The following is a 6,000-nucleotide window of genomic DNA, read 5'->3' as shown; positions in this document are numbered from 1 at the left end:
TCACCCTTTTCATTTTTGATACTAGTAATTTGGTTTTCTCCTCTCTTTTTTAAAAAAAGATATTGACCAATGGTTTATTTTTTTTATAAAGCCAACTTCTAGTTATATTTATTAATTCAATGGATTTCTTGCATTCCACTCCAAATGAGACATCTCCACTCCAAATGTTCAGGTGGATTATTTGTGCCTGACCTGTGATAGAGCCTTCTGAGCTTGTTTTGGTCTGATCAGCCACAGTTGAACATACTTAACTCCAACATGGTGATGTCATATTGGTCTTCTTCAAGAATGAAGGACAACAATTAACAAACCAACCTGCATTCTATTTTATTAATCTCACCTTTAATTTTTAGGATTTCCTGTTTAGTGTTTAATTGGGGATTTTTAATTTATTCTTTTTCTAGTTTTTTAAATTGCATACCCAATTCATTGATCTGCTCTTTCTCTATTTTATTAATGTAAGTATTTAAAGACATATTTTTTTTTCTGATTACTGCTTTTGCTGCATCTCATAGGTTTTGGTATGTTGTCTCATTATTATTCTCTTCAATAAAATTATTTATTATTTCTATGACTTGTTCTTTTGTTCACTTATTCTTTAAGATTGGCTTGTTTAGTCTCCAATTAATTTTTAATCTGTGATTCCATGGTCCTTTATTAAATATATATTTTATTGCATTATGAACTGAAAAGGATGCATTTAATATTTCTGCTTTTCTGCCTTTAATTGTAGTTTTTAATACCCTAATATGTGGTCAACTTACCACTGAGAAAAAAGGTATATTCAGTTCTATTCCCACTCAATTCTCTCTTCATATCTATTATATCTAGCTTACCTAAGATTCTATTCATCTCCTTGGTTTTTAATTTTTTGGTTAGATTTATCTAGTTCTGAGAGGGGAAGGTTGAAGTCCACCACTATTGTAGTTTTGCTATCTATTTCCACCTGTAATTCATTTAGTTTTTCCTTTAAAAATGTGCCTGCTGTAGCATTTGATGCATCTAGGTTTAGTACCGATATTAATTCGTTATCTAGTTTCCCTGTGTATCTATTTTAATTAAACATATTTTAACTTAAACTTTGTCTGATATCATCATTACTACTCCTGTTTTTTTTTTTTTCATTAGCTGAAGCATAATAAATTCTTCTTCAGCCCTTTATTTTTACTCTATGTATGTCACTCATTTTAAACATATTTTTTATGAAGAATATGTTGTTGGATTCTGGCTTTTAATCCATTCTGCTATCCATTTCTATTTTATGGGTGAGTTCATCCCATTCACATTTGAAGCTATAATTCCTAACTATGCATTTCCCTCCATCCTATTTTTCCTGTTTATCCTTCTCTCTTCTCTTTTTATGCTATCCCTCTTCAAATATCTAATTTATTTCTAACCACTGCCTCCCTAATCCACACTCCTAAAAGTCTCTCCGTTACCATCCCATGTCTTGATCTGCATACCCTTCTAATGTGATCATTTATATCAAGCACTTCACCAGCCTTGAAACATTATGCTCAAATTGATTATTGATATGCATGTTAACTTGCTACCTTGTAGGTTCTTCCTGTCCTGTTGTTTGCTAACACAGAGCATGTATTTTCTTATAGGCCTGGAAAAAGGAAAAAACTCCATCCCAATCCTAAACCCTAGAGCTGAGAGCCCAAGGAATATGATGCCTAATGCAGAGCCTTTGATTTTCTTACTTGCCATAGAAAGAATCTCTCTGAGGTCAAGGACTGTTTCTCTTTCTCTTCATCTCCCAGCAACTTCCATCACTGCTGATACTCATCTATTGATTGAATGATTGTACAGAGTAGGTTTATATCAGAAGCTTTGGGATAGACAAAAGAGTTTATCTGAGGTCCTTGATTGCCCGGATGTTTGCATGTTGACTCACCCTCCTGCAGCTTTCTGCTGACAGCTATTCTCCAATTCAGGTCATTCATTCCCTATGTTTAGTCCAAATCCTACTTTGACACACCCAAGATTCTCCCCCCATTTATTTCAAGGAAGTTTTCCATTCTTACCCAAATATTGCCAAACTGTGTTTATGTGAATAAACAATTTTAATAACCATTAGAAGTAGACAGCCTTGCTACAGCACACCTTTCTGTAGGCAGGTTGCCTAAGACACAGTAATTGCCAAGATGAATACAAAGATGAAGTATCTCATGCTTCCACACCATTTCCTGAATATCATTTACCTTGTATCCAGGTGAGATTGCATAAGGCATCTGATGACTCAGAATGCGGGCAGATACCTGAAAATGTTTTCCTACCTGAGTTGACTTGTGCTTCTGATTATAGAATGTTGAGTTTGCTCCTAGAAGTTATAAAGAGCCCTTGGTGCTTTGCTTCCAACCATGTTATGACAGAGATACCTTGACACTCCAAGGATGTGAGCAATCCTAAGTGTGCATGTGAGGAGGGGGAGGAAAGGGAAGGGTTTCCTTTGTCCATGCAGATTGTAGACCTTTACATGAATCAGTAGGCATTTATATGGGTTGCTGTGGCTAAAAAGAGTGCATCCCTCTGTGGTCAGCCTTGTGGTTCTCTAAACTTGGCTGGCCTGGATCTTAGACTCTTTATTAGGCATCAACTCAAGGTCTCTCCGGTTCAGAAGGGTCTGTCAGAGGATTCTTTGTTCTGATGGAGCCTTAGAGAGCCCAGATTATCTCCATGGTAGATGAAGCAATCAGAGCAGGACTTCAAGAGAGACTGATTCAAGAAGCATTGTAAGAGCATTCATCCATTCAAAGCATTTGTCACACATTTTACAAGAGGGGCCCATGGACACAGCTGTTTTAATGTTCCTTTTTAAAAACTAATGAAACTTCCTCAGACATGCACAAGCATTCAATACATAAATAGAATGAAAGGAAAGCCCAGGAAACAGAATAAATAAGAGAAAACCCAAGACCAGACTGTGGGTGGCTGCTCTGGAGCCCTGTGGACTTTGGCTTGTCACTGGTGAGGAGAGCCAGCCAGGAAGCAGCGTGTTCTGCCTGTCTCAGCAGTCCCTGCACACCGCCTCTAGTTCCCTTATCCTGCCAGGCCTCATTTTCCTGGGTGTTTACGTCGATGTTGGCTTTGCTGAGGACCTCATTGCCTCTCTTTGCCTCCTCAGAGCCAGAGTAAACTTGTCATTGATTTTGGTTTTCTTTTCTCCTCTCTGAATGACTTCAAACAAGTTTTCCCAAATTGTATTATTCATTCATTCATTCATTCATTCATTCATTCATTCATTCATGCAATTACTAGCTAGGTAACACAGTGGGTAGAGCACTGGAACTAGAATCAGGAAGATCTGAGAGTGAATCTTGCTTCAGATACTAACTGGCTGTGTGACCTTGGACAAGTCACTTCATCTCTGTCTGCTTCAGTTTCCTCATCTGTAAAGTGGGGGCAAGGATAGTACCTACCTCCCATTGTGGTCACAGGGATCAAATAACATGTTTGTAACGTGTTTTGCAGCCCTTAAGATGCTATATAAATGTTAGCTATTACTACTGCAGTCATGATTTTGTTATGTTGAAATAATGCTCTTCTATTCACAGGCCCAATTTGTCTGGACGTTTCCTAATTTATGTAAGTCTAGTTTGTTTCTTTCTTTTTTTTTAATTATTACAGATAGCATCTCTAGAAATATGTTTGTTTGGAGGAATCTTTTTTTTTTTTACCTATCAATAATATCCCTAGGGTAGAGTCCCAGTTAAGAGACCATTTGATATTAAATTAAATGTGAATTTATGTAATATAATTTCATATTGCTGTCCAAAAATTTTCAAGTCCACCAACGATGCATTAATATGCCTCTGTTTTCGTAGTCACATCAACATTGAATGTTATCGACTTTTATTATCTTTGTCAATTTTAAGGATGTCAAATGGAAGCTCAACATGGTTTTAATTTTATTTTTAAATTATTACTAGAGATTCTGAAAAATTCTGTATGTGGCTCTTGGTAGTTTGTGTTTTCTTTTTTCCAAAACGGCCTGTTTAATATTCTTTGTCCAATTGTCTCCTAGAAAATTTCTCTTACTCTTATAAATACAGGGTAATTCCTTAAATTATTGGATCCCAGACTTCTACCAGGAATATATTATGAAAAAGTTTCCCCCCATTTTGCTTCCTTCTTCCTTATTCCAAATGCAATACCTTGAATTGTGCACAGTTTAAAAAACTTGTAAAGAAACTGTTCTACTTCATTTTTCTGTCATGGCATGTTGCAAATGTGACCTCTTTCCAGAGCTATAAAAAAATCGACCACTTTCATTGGTAACTCTGTGGAGGCAGCATTGGCTCTGAATCCAGAGGACCTGGGTTCAAAAGTTGCTTCTGTTGTTTACAACTAGGGTAAAACAATTTACCTCCCTGAGCCAAAGTTTCCCCATCTGTAAAGCCAATGGCTCAGTTGCATGGCCTCTGGGGCTCCGTCCAGCTCTGGAGCTAAGAGTCCTGTTCTACAGAGTTTCATTTTTAATGATATCCCTGCATGTGTGTTTAATAGTGTTTGGTTATTGACATTTTTGATATTTATCATGGGATATAGTGTGAAGTACTAACTTGTCCTCATTTTTTACCAAAGACCTGCCCAATTTTCCCAACAATAATTATGAAACCAGTCCTTCCCCTGTGTTTTGTGATCCTAGATTGGCCAAACATTGCATTGTTTTATGCATTTGGTTATAATTCATTATAAATTAATCTATTTAGCGGGTTGGTTTTTCTATTTTTATAAATCCAGCAATAGTTTTGACAATGACCTTAAGTTTGATACCTAACAGTGCAGGACCTCTTTCTCCATTTTCGCTTTCATAATTCCAAGTAAGGCATGTTGAACTTCTCTCCTATGACATAATCTTTTAATTCATTTGTATAAATTGTTTATTATATGACTTTATGTAAAGTCCTATATGTGCCTTGGAAGGCTCATGCTTATATACTTAACACATTTTCTCACTGATTCAATAGTACTTCTCTATTAACTTTTTCTACTTTTTGTTACTATAAATATGGATGGGTTTAATGGACTAACTGTATTCTACCGTTCTATCTACTTGTTTATTGTCTCAGCTTTGCCACTGCCGGTGTGACCTTGAGTAAATAACCACAACTCTCTAAGCCTCAGTTTCTTTCTCTCTAAAATCAGGGAGATAACCAGCATGATCGCTGCGGTCTCTTCTGAATGTGTGATCCTGTGATTTTATTATTTGATCTGTTTGTTGATTTTTGAGGGGTTTCCTAGATAGACCACCACCACATCTGCCCAGGGAGATATTTCAAATTCCTCTTTACCAATGATTATTCCTTTATTTGCTTTTTACTTGTCCTGTTGTGATAGTTGCAATAGGATTCTGTTTAATTAATCATGCAAAAGGCTAGGCTTTGCCCCTGTTTGTAATAGAAAAGGTTCAAAGGGTTCACCATTCCATGTTTTGAATCACAGAATCAGAGAGCTTCAGAGTTGAATGTGATCTCAACAGCCAACACTGAGAAAGAATCATCAGTATTACAACAGCCACCCAGGCTCTGTCTGCAGAGCCATCATGAGGCCAAACACTTACCAAACAAGGCAGCCCATTCCAAGACTCCATGCAAGATGGTCAGATTTCAATGACTGCGTTTACTATGGCAAGAAAAAGTCCTTCTAGGTTTTTCCTCTAGATTTATAAAAATGTTAACATAAATGAGAATTGAATTAGTGAGTGTTTCTGCCTTCATTGCTATAGTTAGTATTTTGTTTTAGCATTATGATTTAATATTATGTTTTGAACACTTGCAATCTTTTTGTACATAAACATCTTGCTAATTATGAATATTTGTGACATATTGAAGTGATCTATAGTAACAAAAATCTCCATTATCCCAATTACCTGGAGATTTGTTTCTGGGATAATTTACACATTCAAGGCCTTTTCCTTATAGAAATACTTGGAAAAATAAAATAAATCAAAATAACATTTTCTGTCTTTAAATGTTACCTTATCTAGATAGA

General features: G+C 36.1%; 1 protein-coding gene across 1 annotated transcript in view; it reads right to left on the bottom strand.

Annotated features, from left to right (window-relative positions):
* LOC110204381 (receptor-type tyrosine-protein phosphatase epsilon-like) overlaps positions 1 to 6,000 on the bottom strand; it is a 49,702-nt gene that overhangs the window by 29,622 nt on the left and 14,080 nt on the right.

The sequence above is a fragment of the Phascolarctos cinereus genome, unplaced genomic scaffold (assembly GCF_003287225.1).
Source record: "Phascolarctos cinereus isolate Bilbo 61053 unplaced genomic scaffold, phaCin_HiC Scaffold_3;HRSCAF=262, whole genome shotgun sequence".
Lineage (NCBI taxonomy): Eukaryota > Metazoa > Chordata > Mammalia > Diprotodontia > Phascolarctidae > Phascolarctos > Phascolarctos cinereus.
Note: the sequence above shows the minus strand (reverse complement) of the source record. Positions and strands in the feature narration are given on the sequence as shown.